Source organism: Arachis stenosperma, chromosome 4, assembly GCF_014773155.1.
Source record: "Arachis stenosperma cultivar V10309 chromosome 4, arast.V10309.gnm1.PFL2, whole genome shotgun sequence".
Taxonomy (NCBI): domain Eukaryota; kingdom Viridiplantae; phylum Streptophyta; class Magnoliopsida; order Fabales; family Fabaceae; genus Arachis; species Arachis stenosperma.
In genome coordinates this window covers 2,749,571-2,763,648 of record NC_080380.1, presented here as the reverse complement: position 1 = coordinate 2,763,648, position 14,078 = coordinate 2,749,571, and the positions used below count along the sequence as shown (strand labels likewise).

Sequence of the window (14,078 nt, the reverse complement as noted above, 5' to 3'; positions counted from 1 at the left end):
TTTGTGTTGGGCGTTCCTGTTAAAATCTGACTAGGGAGTAGTGTAGTTGCCATATCAAATTGTATATCGTATTGGGCGAATGTGTTGATACTTGCGTTATATATCAAGTTTTCTCCAAAATGTTCACAAACTTGGACTGGGTTTTCAGTGGAGGCATTCCATAACATTCCTTCTTTTTTGAAACTTCATTCCTTCTACTGTTATGGTCTGGTAAGTTTCTACTAACTGTTGCTTTTCTCACCGTTATACTATTGGAGATCCTCTACTGATGAGTTTTTGTTTGGTTCCAATTGTACTGAACAGCTTAGAACTGTGGTCGTTTGAATTGATGGTTCTCCTATCTGGTCGTCTTCCAAATCCAGAGTTGCAAACATCAGTGCTTTCTATTTGGTTAGTGCTTTCTGCTTTCTATTTGGTTAGTTCCACATTTGATGTAGTTCCACTACAAGAAACATCGTTAAAATCGACGGTCAAATTGTCGATAATATTAAAAATCGACGGCAAAATGGACGGCGGGGATTGTCGCTATAAAGCTTGTCGATTTTTCAAAATTCTAATAAAATCGACGGCTCGCATTGCCGCCGATAATAATTTAATAAAATCGATAGCTTTTTCGTCTATATGTGAGTTTGGAAATTTTACCTTCTTACTAAAATCGACAACATTGCCGTCGATATTATTATTTAAAATCGATGTCATTCCTGTCGATATTATTATATAAAATCGACGTCGTTTTTATCGATATTTGATTCAATAAAATCGACACAATTGCCGTCGATTTAATTATTTAGATACCGACAACTTCTTTGTCTATATTTTGTCTATTTTAATTTAAAAAGCGACAACGCTGTCGTCGATTTTAATAGCCATATTTTTTAATTTTTTTATTTGAAAAATAGTAAACAATTAATGCAAATAAACTTTTAAATATAGAAATAAAATTTATACAGAATATTAGATAACAAGACAAATAAACTTTTAAATATAAAAATAAAATTTATAATAAATATTAGATAATGAGTTTACAAACTTATCAAAATAATAAATAATCTTTTAACATAAAAACTCAAGACAAGATAAATAACTAAACTTAGACTTATATTTGTTTAAATTGCAATCCACCAATAACACAAAATATTCAAATTAAAGTAAATAACCTACTCATACTCGTCTAAATAATCATCTGAGTTATCAAGATCATCAGAATCATCTTCCCTTTGAGAACACTGTGGTTGTCCTGGTCGCTGCAAAATAGGTGGGAGTTAAAAATTGAGCTAACCCATATGATAAAATTAAAATATATTCAAATATTAAGAATAAAAAATTAATACAAATTAAATATTAAGAATAACTTTTAACTTTTTGTAAAAAAAAAAATGTTTGTAAAAAAATTGATACAAATAAATTCAACATAGATATAGATGTTACTTCTACTGTGACCTAGCAGAGATTGTTAAAATCAATATCATTATGCAGTGCAAAATAAACTTACAAAAGTTGCAAATGTGTGAGCTGTCCAATAGAAGAAGGTATTGCACCCTTTAATGAGTTGCTTGATAAATCCCTGTATTTAAAACTCCCATTAGGTATAACCAAAATATGAATCAAATGCCATTATCTAATATATATTTTAACAACTTAACTGAAACTTGATATTAATAGTTCAATAAGAAAGCAGATATGATTCAAAGCAAAAAGGATTTCGACAAAAAAAAGCGCAGAATTGAAAGAGAGGAAAGTATTACAATATTTTTAAATGCGATAGATTTCCAATATCTGGCGGGATTCCTCCTTGAAAATAATTGGCTCTCAAGTACCTTTCATTATAACCAAATAAACTGTATCAGCCCTTACGCAAGAAAATTAAAGGAATGATCATGAAAAGCCAAAGCACTATTTTCACTTACAATGCTCTTAGCTCAATACAATTGGTAATCTCATTAGGAATAATATCATGTAAACCATTCTGATGAAGTGCCCTGTTTCGATACAAACCAACAATTGAATAAAATGACGGTATAATCATAGATGTTAAATCTCCATTTTCGAGAATTAAAGTAGTGAACAAGTGGAAGAGGAAAACTACTTACAATCTCCGTAGTCATCTTAATTTTAAAAATGATGAGGTGTTGCTTCCTGTAACATGTTGAATTTGTTTATTAGCATTGTGAGTTTGTGACTGTAGGCATCTAAAATACATAGAAAACAGAGACACACACGAAGCAAAGAAAAATATTAATTTAGAAAAGTAAATTTAGACAAAAATAGAAATTAGTCGTTGACTCTTGATCGACAAATTAAGTACTACAATAGTAAGTAATTCAAATAAATTTGGATCATCTTTGAGTCAAGTCAGTCATACTAAGACCAATCACATATATATTTTTTATGGATTATTCAAATTACTTTATCAAGCTTAACTCATTTATAAATGTTCTATCGGTTATAAAAATAAAATTGGTATATTTAATATTTGATTAATTCCTAAAATATTTGTGACATTTAACACAAGTTTTGACATGTAACCAGTAGCACCGAAAGAGCATGATTTAACTCAATATAATAGCAAATTGTGATAGATTCATGCATATCATGTGTACCTTATTAATTGCGTCACATACAAAACTACTACAAGCAATAGGGACTACCAACATATGACATATGACATTAACAAACATACAAAACAAGAGCTAGTAGTCTTAATTAGTCAATCATGCCATGCACCTTTCTGGGCCGAATGAATATAATGATATATATTAATTGCTGCTACAATGAAAATATTTCACTCTAGTAGAGGGGGCTGCTAGTAGGCATGACCTATACATATAGAAATTTCAGCTAATTAAACTTGAAGACTTAAAAGGGAGAGAAATCAACCTGAAAGTAGTAGCTAACAAGAGGCTTTTATATTATCTACTTTTCTGTTCTACAGAAAGTAGTAGTTGTAGTGTAGTGTGCTGTGTGGCACCATCCACGTTTAGAACCAAGTTATTTGCCTTGGTGAGGGTGTAGTCTTCAACTTGGACAGCATATTCAATGTATTTCACAGAAAGAAAATGCGTGCGAGCAAACTTCTGTAGCAATTCGACTCTCTTATCTTTGTTATCCCTGCTCTTGATTCTATTTTGCAGACCCAACCTAAGCTTCATACATTTAGATTTTTATGGCAAAAACATAATTATTATACATTAGCACACAAACAGGAAGTATGCATTACCTGTGCCCTATTCCTGGCACACGAATGCCTTTCTTCTTCATACTTTCTACAAACTCATAAGGTGCAAGACTCTGCAAAAAGTGAATAAAACAAACACAGTTAACATCACCCACACCAAAACCTTGTTCGATAATGGAAGACATGGGTACAACAGCATAGCACGGCTCCTCACCTAAAATATGGAAGAGAACCTTAATACAACTATCAAATCTGTGTCTAGGAGACAGAGAGACAACTCAATGTATACCTCTGTCATCAGAGATGGTGGAAACGACTTGATAGTACTTTATAGTTCCACCTAAAATAGTAGAAAGGACTTGATCCTAGAATCCAATGACCCTCAACATCTGAAAATGGCATACTACTAAACAAGACCTAAGAATCAGAATGACTATCTGAGTATAAACATACATCCAACTATATAATGTGTCTGCAAGGCTTAAAAGAAACCAGCATTTATTACAAGAATTTTTACCAGCTTGTCCAAAAGGTTTTGCACAAATGTAAAGTACAGGCCAACATAATATATGATGTCAAATCTGCAAGACTTCAGACTCGATAGAATCCTTCAAAGGGCAATCATATTTGTTTGAGCAGTTTAAAAAGGAGGTCCCAAAGTCCAGAGGCATGAGGTTCATCCACATCATCATTTGAAGTTTGTCACAAGTAGGATAATGGCATGGCTGTTTAGTCACATCTTTGAAGGTAGCGGGGCTTTAGTCTTAGATTGCATCACGCCATCTCCCTGATTAGATTGCTACGCCTGAATGATCTCTTTGACCTTATAGAGGGCCTTATGAACTTCGTCAAAATGAGGCCTCGTTGCATTTCTTGTGCTCTCAATCCATTCCTAATTTTTTTTTGTGCGGGCTAAGAATACGTTCTCTATCCTTCTCATCTAAAAGCTGCAACGCATTGAGAAAGCCGTTCAGAATTTATTTACTATGAACTCATCAACTCCAAAATGATAGTCTGACTTACTCCCCTCACCTCTAATTGCATAATTTCACAGACGAGGCTGAGGTCCGCTATAGACGGTTGCAAGTTGTCAAGTAAGTACCGACCATTCCCCTTAAGCCATATGCTCTCTAATTTTAACAGTGATGATATCAAAATTTTCTCTGCTTCTGCAGCTACTTTTGGGTTAAGTGGTAGGCCCAGTACTGGAGCTAGCACACCATGTAGAACAAATGGAGCTAGAAGAAGAAGAAGAGCAGGTTATCAAAAAGTGAGGAAGCTGGAAAACTTTTGCACACAATATAAAAATAGCATGTTAAATGCTCAAAGGAAATTGCTTGAAATTCATGCAAAACATAATATTATCATGAACATGCACGAGAAGGACGTAAATCAACCACAACAAGAATTGTAATAGTTAGCAACAGGAAATCTCAAAGGAAAAAGGGCTCTTCTACAGTTTATACTACATATAAAGAAACCTGTTGCAGAATATTTGCATCTCCGCTTCCCCCCTCATATTTAAACTTGTACTCAGCATTGGGAAATTTGTCACTAGCCTCCCATTCAGTCTAGTTCAGTGTTCAGCAGTTTGGTTTAATGCAGTCATTTACAACTATTTACATCATCCAGAATAGGGTGTTTGAAACAATTTTCTGAAGTATAATCTTTATATTTTTACTTCATGGAAGTTCACTACAATTTTCTGAAGTATAAAGCTCCAGCCATCCAGTGTATAAAGCTATGAAAGGAAGTCAACATAAATATGAACTTCTGAAATAGTATTAACTTTGATTTTAATTTGACATTCAGCATAACAAATGAAGCACCTGCCCCATGGCGCAAGTTCAGATGATGCCAATCCAACACAGAGTGAATTCTAGCTCTCCTAGAAAGATCAGCTGGGTACCTGATCAAATTGTACAAAGAAGTATGAAAACCACACAAAATAAGGGGCAAATATATATATATCATCTTAAAATATGAAGCATCGTTGATTTTCCATTTAATTTAAGTGACGCAGATGTCACAACCAAGTACCTAACACTCTGGTCATTCACATATCTGTGGAGTCATAAGAAAATATTGTGATTAAATAAGTGAAAAGGGGATAATACTAACCAATGATCAGCAATACCAGGAAAGGCAGAAGCAAGATAGATAAGAATTGCGTGACTGGCAAGAAGAAAAGAACACATCTAATTGAAGTTCAAATTCATGGAAATGATTGATAAGAATAGAAACAAGACAATGGAATTTGGAAGTTCAGTAACAAAAACTGAAAAACATACCTAATTTTTGTGAGCTCGATTGAGAGAGAGAAGATGCGTAAGAGAGAGTGGAGAAGGAGGAGCAATGGCGGCGACAGAGAGAAGGAGCGACGGCGGCACGGCAGCAGCGGAGCAATGGCAGCGCGAGCACGAGGAGCGACGGTGGCGCGAATGTGAGGAGCGACAGCGACACGGTAGCAACAGAGCGCGACGGTGGCGTGAGCAGGAGGAGTGACGGCGGCGCAACCGTGACGGAGCGACCCAGCAACGAAGAATGGTATGAATTTGGGGAATTGTGTTTCTGAATTTTGGATATGTGTTTTTAGTGATAAAAATCTACTGTATATTTGTCGATTTTAATTTAAAAAAAAGCAACACTTATAACGTTTATTTTATACATTAAATTTATACTGTTTATTTTATTTTAGAAAATGATCTAGACCGTCTAAATTTATTAATGGCAATCATTGTCGATATTTTAAATAAAAAATAGATGTCACATGCGTCGATTTTAAAATAAAAGTATTTTCGCCCTCTGGTGCGTCGATAATGAGACGATAATAGGAAAAAAATTAATATTTTATAAAAATATCGACGACCTGACTGTCAATTTTAATATTTTATTTTTAATTATTTTTTTAGCAATATCGACAGCAAGCCATAAAAAATTATCGATGACAGAAATAGCCGTCGATTTTTGGCGTAAAAAAAACACTTTTTCTTGTAGTGTTCTCACAATTCTTAGCTACCAACACTTTACATGTTATTATGGATATTATTATTTGCACCGATCTAATAATTAATGGGAATTTTAGTGTGAAGCGTCAACTATTTGGATGATCCCGTTTGGATTAAGTGGAGCTATAAGGTAACTTAATTACTACTGAGTGCTTATGAACATTTAGAATTCTGTGACAACAAATGTCGAGATCAAGTAAACGGTTGCAATTGCATAATTGTTTGTTTGTGTTGCAGCACTCGTGTATCTTACGAACTTGGAGCTGGTAATCCTTGGTCTGCACGTTTAGCAGTGCGTGTAGTGGTAGTAGCAGCCATTATTGAGGGTACCCTGGTTGCAACATTGATGATAATGATACACAATATTTGGGGCCATGTTTATAGTAACAACGTACAAGTGGTTCGACACGTGGGATTTTGTTAGGATTTGGTTGAATTAGTCCCACATTGTTTAGGATAGCAAATGGAGTGGGTGACCTAGGCTATAAATATGAGGCTAAGTTTTCCATATTTTTTTGCACCAGTCGGAAACACTTAAAGCTTGTATCTGACTTTTCTTTTCCTCTATACTCTTTGATTAGAGAGTGTTGTGAGGTGTAGTTAAATATTTGCTTTGAGAGTGTGGGTGTACTGGGGTGCCGGTCTTAGAGAGAAGGAAGTCTATGTGTTGTAACAATTTTCACATAGTGATATTCTCTGGTTGTCATTTGACAACGGCCGTGGTTTTTTCTCCATTAATTGGAGTTTCCACGTTAAATTCTTGTGTTGTGATTGTGTCTATTTTATTTCTCTGTGAAAGGTATTTTATCAAGGGAGAATGGTGTATTATTCCCAACATGTGGTATCAGAGCTTTGGTTCGGTGGGATTTATTCTTAGTATACTCTGTGGTTGCAGCCTAGTCTGACCTTCCACATCAGAAAAGAATTTTGTCCTGTGACTTGAGGTTGATCTTTGGTTGCTGTTGTTGTTGTTGGAAGGTAGTGTGACACTGTGAGAGTGCAGTTTGGAAAGGTTCTGGCTAAGGAAGGACTTGGTATTTAAGTGTGTCCATTGTGACCCACCTCTCTTTCCTGGGAACCCTTCCTAGTGCACGGTCTACAGTTGAGTTATACTATTCTAGTATACGGTTGCAACAATGTCAGGATATTCAAGTGCTGTGAAGCTTGAAATAGAGAAATTGGATGGAAGAATCAATTTTGGCTTGTGGAAAATACAAGTCAAAGATGTGTTGATACAATCAGGTTTGCAAAAGGCGTTGAAGGAGAAGTGTCCTCATGGTATTGCCGCACTGCCATGGATAAGGATAAGTTGTGGCAATCGGGTCCACAACTGCACACGGGCATTGGTTGGCGTTGAGATGCAAGGTGTGTGGCAGAGTTACGTCGATGGCTGAAGAACTTCCAGGAAAAGCCAATTTGGAAGTTGCACCATGAATTTTCAGCAAGGTTTCGATCTGTACCAAGGCGAAATGCTTGGAGTGGTCTAATTCCAAGTGAGTATACTTTCATGGTGGAGTATGATAGTTCTTTGAACTATGATTGTCGGTATAGACAATGGCAGCAAAGAATTGTCGGTGTTGACTATGAAAGCTGAAGATGTGTGACTTTCAATCAAGGTGGAGATTGTTAGGATTTGGTTGAATTAGTCCCACATTGCTTAGGATAGTAAATGGAGTGGGTGGCCTAGGCTATAAATATGAGGCTAAGTTCTCCATATTTTTTTGCACCAGTCGGAAACACTTAAAGCTTGTATCTGACTTTTCTTTTCCTCTATACTCTTTGATTAGAGAGTGTTGTGAGGTGTAGTTAAATATTTGCTTTGAGAGTGTGGGTGTACTGGGGTGCCGGTGTTAGAGAGAAAGAAGTCTATGTGTTGTAACAATTTTCACATAGTGATATTCTCTGGTTGTCATTTGACAACGGCCGTGGTTTTTTCTCCAGTAATTGGAGTTTCCACGTTAAATTCTTGTGTTGTGATTGTGTCTATTTTATTTCTCTGTGAAAGGTATTTTCTCAAGGGGGAATGGTGTATTATTCCCAACAGATTTATGCTGCCAATTCTTGCAGCATCCAATTTCTTGTACGAGGTGTTCTCTCAGGAATTGTTAGAGGATACGGTTGGCAAAAAATGAGTGTTTTTATTAACTTAGGGTCATATTATGTAGTTGGAGTTCTCTCAACTATTATATTAGCTTTTGTTTTGCATCTTGAAGTAAAGGTACGCAAATACCAAACTGAAATCTTAATTATTTAAATTAGAATAAATTAGAATGAGATCCGCGCGATATGCGAAGAGATAAATTAATTTCAATCCCGCAAAGGAACCAAGAGGGGTGTAGCCAACAATAAGCCAACAAATATTTTTGAATTATATTCTATACTAATTAATAACATTAATTATCATTAATTAGTAGTTATTTAATTTTTTTTTTAAAAAATACAAAATTAATGATTATTAATTGTCTCTTGTTACTCTAATTCACCTTTTACCATGTATTACGCAAACACTAATTCCTCTTTCCAAAAAAAAAACTTCCAAATTCCAAAAAACAAAAAGCACCAAAACATAAGATAAAGAATAATCCAAATCTTAAGAAAAAAACATACAAAACATAGGAAAAAGAATCATCCAAATTCTAAGAAAAAAAATACAAAACATAAGAAAAAGAATCATCCAAAACTAATAAAAAGAATAATCCGAAATGTAGAAAAAAGAAACATAAAAAATAGTTAAAAAAATCATTCAAAACCAAATAGGAGGAGGAGAAGAGGAACCACAGGGTGGTCGACGATGACGTCTTGGACAACGTTGCGTGGACAGTGGGGGGACTCGCATGGCGTGTTGCGACGAGTGGAGGAGTCGCCATAGATCAGAGTAGTTGATCGCGTGTCGCGAATGGGGACCTGGTGGTGGCTGCATCGCAACGGATGGAGAGTCGTGGGGTGTGAGTGGCGAGCGATGGGGAGTCGCGAGCGGCAAGGGTGTGTCGGGCGAGCGATGGGGAGTCGCGATGGGACGCGAGGAGGGTGAAGTAGAAGCGCGATGGTGGATGTCTTTCCTACGCGAACGGCAGATGAGGTGGCGGAGAAGGATGCAAGGACGACCAGCGATGGCGCGCGAGGACGGTGTTACGGCGACGCTAGCGGCGCGAGAATGAAACCGCGGCAGCGTGGGGCATTGGGAAGAGGGATTAGGATTTGTGGTTTTGTGTGGTGAATGGTGAGTGGAAGTGAAAATAAATTTGGGTAAGTTTTGATTCAAAAATGTCAATTAATCAAATTTTGAATTTGAAAAAATAATTTAAAATTAATCATTATTGATTGAGTTGTTCAATTCTTGGTTGGTGGAGACATGGCTCCCTACACTTTTTCATTAATTATACTATATAGTATATTTTAATAAGTATTATATTATTTATAGATTGATTAGATAATATGTAAACTAATGTCAAATTTGAATTGCTTTGTATTAAAAATATTTTACATAATATTTATTTGATAAATTGTATATAATTTCATATAATTATTCAACTAAAATACAATATAAATTAAAATATAATTTATTATTTTAAAAATTTGAATTTATTTATTTTTAAAAAAGTATAGATATTTTATATTAGAGTTATACAAAATTATATTTTTATTTGTTGCTTTTATTTTTATATTTGTTTTAGTTGTCATATTTTGTCTTTTCATATGATGTTCTTTGGGTTGTAAATAATTAAAAAAAATTAAAATAAATGAGAATGAAAAACACCAAAATTATAAATTAGTTTTATAATTATGATATATTTGAATATACCTATTAAAGAGATATGTTAAATTTAAACTTACTTAGGTACAGAAAAATAAATGAGAATAAAAAATACTAAAAATATAAATATAAAGTTATGAATTGATTTTATTATCATGATATATTTAAGTGTATTTTGTAAGAAAATGTGACAAATTTAAACTTATTTGAAGGAGTTTTTGTTAATTAGTATGAGAGATTAAAAAATAAAGAATAGTAAAATCTTATAGTATGCATAAGTAAACTAAATAATATAGTAGTAAAAGTATTAATATATATTAATGTTAATATTTGTAACTAAAAATTTTTATAATTATTATTATGACATTTTTAATATATATCATTGTATTTAATTATCTTTTTATATTTTAATTGAATAATAATAATTAAAAGTTTTTTTAAAAAATTTTTATTAAAAAATAATGGATTGATTTCCAAATTTTTTCAAGTAAGCAAAATTGTTGACATGATATTATTAGAAGAAAAAATATAACTTAAAGACAATATAAAATTTAAGTATCAACTTTTATATAATAAGAATAGATATTGTGCAAGGACTCTAGTTTGAAATCATATATGCCCTTGTAGTTCCAGTACTTGGTATGATCATGACTGTTCGCATTGATAGGAAAAAAGAGCTGGCAACTTTTTTTTCTTTCTGTTTTTTCTTTGAAATTTTAGTTTTGCATATTAGTTATTGATGTGATTAAATTTATTTTTTTTTTGTAGGCAAGAATAACTACCGAAAGAGTTAATAATTTAGGACAGACAAGTATTGAAAGAGTTAATAATTTATTTATCTAAAAGTTGAGTTTATAGCATATTACTTCTTTTTTTTTTAAATTTTGTCATGTAAGTAATTTTGTATAAGTGATAATTTTGAACATACATCTATTTATCTATTTATACAAAAGTTGAGTTTATAGCATATTATTTTTTTTAATTTACAGAATTCAAACTCTCAACATTTATTTAAGTGTATTAGTGATCTAATTACTAGATCAACACAACTTAGTTGCAATATAAAAATAATGAATTCACATAAAATGATACAAAATTTTAATCATGTTAACCAATTGAATTTAATATCTATTATTATTCAATTAAATTAAAAAAAATAGTTATATATAATTAACCTCTACATAAAAACTATAATAATAATAATTTTCAGTTATAAATATTCAAAGTATATATTATTTGGTCTACTCAAACATATTAATATTTTTTTTAAGTGAGAAAATGGAGTTAATACCCTAAAGAGAACAAACAAAACAAGGCTAAACAGCCCCTCTTATTCTAAGAGTTCCATGAGAATCATAAAGTAGAGCATGTGTAATATCAGAAGGTATCCTCTCAAACAAATGAGGATCTATAGGGAGCTCCTGACCTTTTTTAGCCAAGATGTCTGCTACAACATTAGCTTCTCTAAGAGTATGGATCCACTCCACCTTCTAAAGACGTCTTTCCAAGATTGCTATGCCTTCCAACATTGGTTTGCACGGATGAGAGGCTGGACAACCATCTTTAATAAACTTAATGGCAGACCAAGAATCAGATTCAACAATAAGGTGTTGAAAATTATGTGCATTAGCAATCTGAAGGCCTTTAACAATCTTTCAAAGCTCGGCATGAGTGATGGAACAACTTCCCAAATTACACAAAAATTCAACAATATATCTGCCCAAGTGATTTTGGAACACCCCTCACAGGCCGCACTATTATTGGAGGAGAGGAAAGAACCATCCACATTAAGCTTCACACAAAATCCTGGTGGAAAGACCTAACACATGAGCTGCCCGGAGCTTCTTATAGCAGAATTTTGTTTGAAGTTATTCTTTAATGCAGTTTGAATGTCTTCAAATCGAGCTTGAATAGTACTAATAGTTGCAGCAGGGAGAAAACTCTTTCCTTCAAAGATGATGAGATTTCTATAGTACCACAAAGAAGAAGCTGCAACACCAAATCGGCAATTCCAATCACTCTTCACTGAGAGATTACTAATGAGCCAATCTCTAGCATTGAGGTTGTAAAAGTTTTGAACAAATTGATGCGGATGAAATAGATTCCATACTAATTTGGCATAAGGACAATCATGTAACACATGAAGGACGTCCTCTTTAAGGTAGTTGCAACACCGGCAGCTAGTAGAGGTAGATAAATGTCTTTTACTGATTGACATTTGTTAAAATAGCATCATTGGCAACTAACCAAAGGAAGGAGCAAATTCGTTCCGAACCTCTCCACTTCCAAATCAGTTTGAAGACTCGATCCGGCGTGCTTTGATCCTCCCGAAGTGAGTTGTAGGCTAATTTAAGGTTGAAGGTTCCGTCAGATGAGAGCGCCCAAGCAATGTGGTCAGGACCCTTCCACGGGGACGGAGGAGAAATAATAGCAATATTTCGAACAGTGGGATCTGGAACTCACTCCTTAAGCTTGTTCTCATCCCAAGATCCTGAAATAGTAAGAAAATCATTCAGTGATGTGCTTGACTCATAATTAGAAATTACCTGAGAAGATTGACAGACTAGATTGTCCATGTTTGGCACCCAATTATGCAACTAGAATTTGATGTCAGAACTATCTCCAATTCTCCATATAGCATTCTTTTTCACATCTTTTCAAGAATGGTAGATTCCTTTACAAAGATGAGGAATTGACTTTCTTAGAAACCTTTGGGAGGATATCATTTTCGCAATTGTATTTAGCTCTAAGAACTCTTGCCCAATGAGCATCTTTTTTGGCGATTAAACCCTAGCCCTATCTTCATCATGAAAGCATGATTAACATCCCTTGTATGCCTAATTCCTAAGCCACCAGGATGTTTCGGCTTGTTAACATCTCTCCAATTAATCAGGTGCACTTTCTTTGATTGCTCGGTTTTGTTCCACAAAAAGTTTGTGCACTTACAATCAATCAAGTTACAAATAACAACAGGTAAAATAAGAGTCTGCATAATATAAATAGGAAGAGAAGAGAGAATAGATTTCACCAAGGCAATTCTTTCCGCCATGGACAGGGACGAGACTTTTTAATTGTTTAGTCTGGAATTCATTTTGTTGATAATAGTGTCATGCGTATGCTTGGATACTCGTGAGTGAAAAAAAGGGACACCAAGGTACTTTCTCAAATCATGAGTTCTAGAGAATTGAAGTGCATTACTGATCTCAGTCCGTACATGGTTACCCACATTCTTAGAGAAAAAGATGCAGGTTTTCTCATTACTATTTTTTTTTTTTGAAAGTAAGAGCTCAACACTCAAGTGGAGCAAAGTAAGACTAAGACAATAACAATAAAGGCTTAACAACTCTTATGTCATCTCCAGCATAGCCATCAACAATATGAGTTATTTACAACACCACTCCTTAGCACATGAAAATGATTACTCCACACAATCGCCAATTTCTGTTATCTTGCTGTGAAATATGGCATCATTTTGGCATAACCAAATAATCCATATAACTGAGAAGTATCCAAGTAGCCAATAGTTGCACCTCTCTTTTCTCATCGGCACTGATCTCCAACTCTCAAAATGCTCTTTCAAGGTACTCGAGACAACCTATGTCTGTCCAAACGCCGAGATCCAAGCACACCACACCTACTTAGCCGGTCCTTTGTATTGACCCGGCCTACCAATACAAATCAAGCGAATAACTCCACTCTAGGCGGAACTAGGCCTTTCCAGATCTCGTTTGTGAACCTGTATCTCAGAAGCTCCTCATCCAAAGTCTCTTCCTGCAACACCTGCACAAATGAGTTAGTAGAATAAATGCCTTCCTTATCAAATTTCCAGACCACCCTATCTTGCACATCTGCTATCAGTCTAACAGATTGCAAGACATGAAACAGTTGGTTCAATGTATCTGTCTCCCATTGTCGTAGTTCTCTTCTCCATTGGAAGTGCCAAACCCACTCTATTCCATCCCAGAACCCACACTCCCCAATTACTGATCTTTTTTGGTTTGAAATCAAGAAGAGTATGGGAAAGGAGTCTTTCAGCTTCCCCACTTGCAGCCATGTATCCTCCCAAAATCTAGTGGATCTTCCATCTCCTACTTCCATAGCAAGGCCATCAATCATCTTCTGCCTGACATGTTGCTCCCTT

The 14,078-nt window shown here is 34.5% G+C and overlaps 1 pseudogene; it reads right to left on the bottom strand.

The window, feature by feature from the left end:
- Positions 1-1,010: 1,010 nt before the first annotated feature.
- Positions 1,011-6,501, bottom strand: LOC130973969 (glutathione S-transferase T1-like; annotated as a pseudogene).
- Between the last annotated feature and the right edge of the window lie 7,577 nt (positions 6,502-14,078).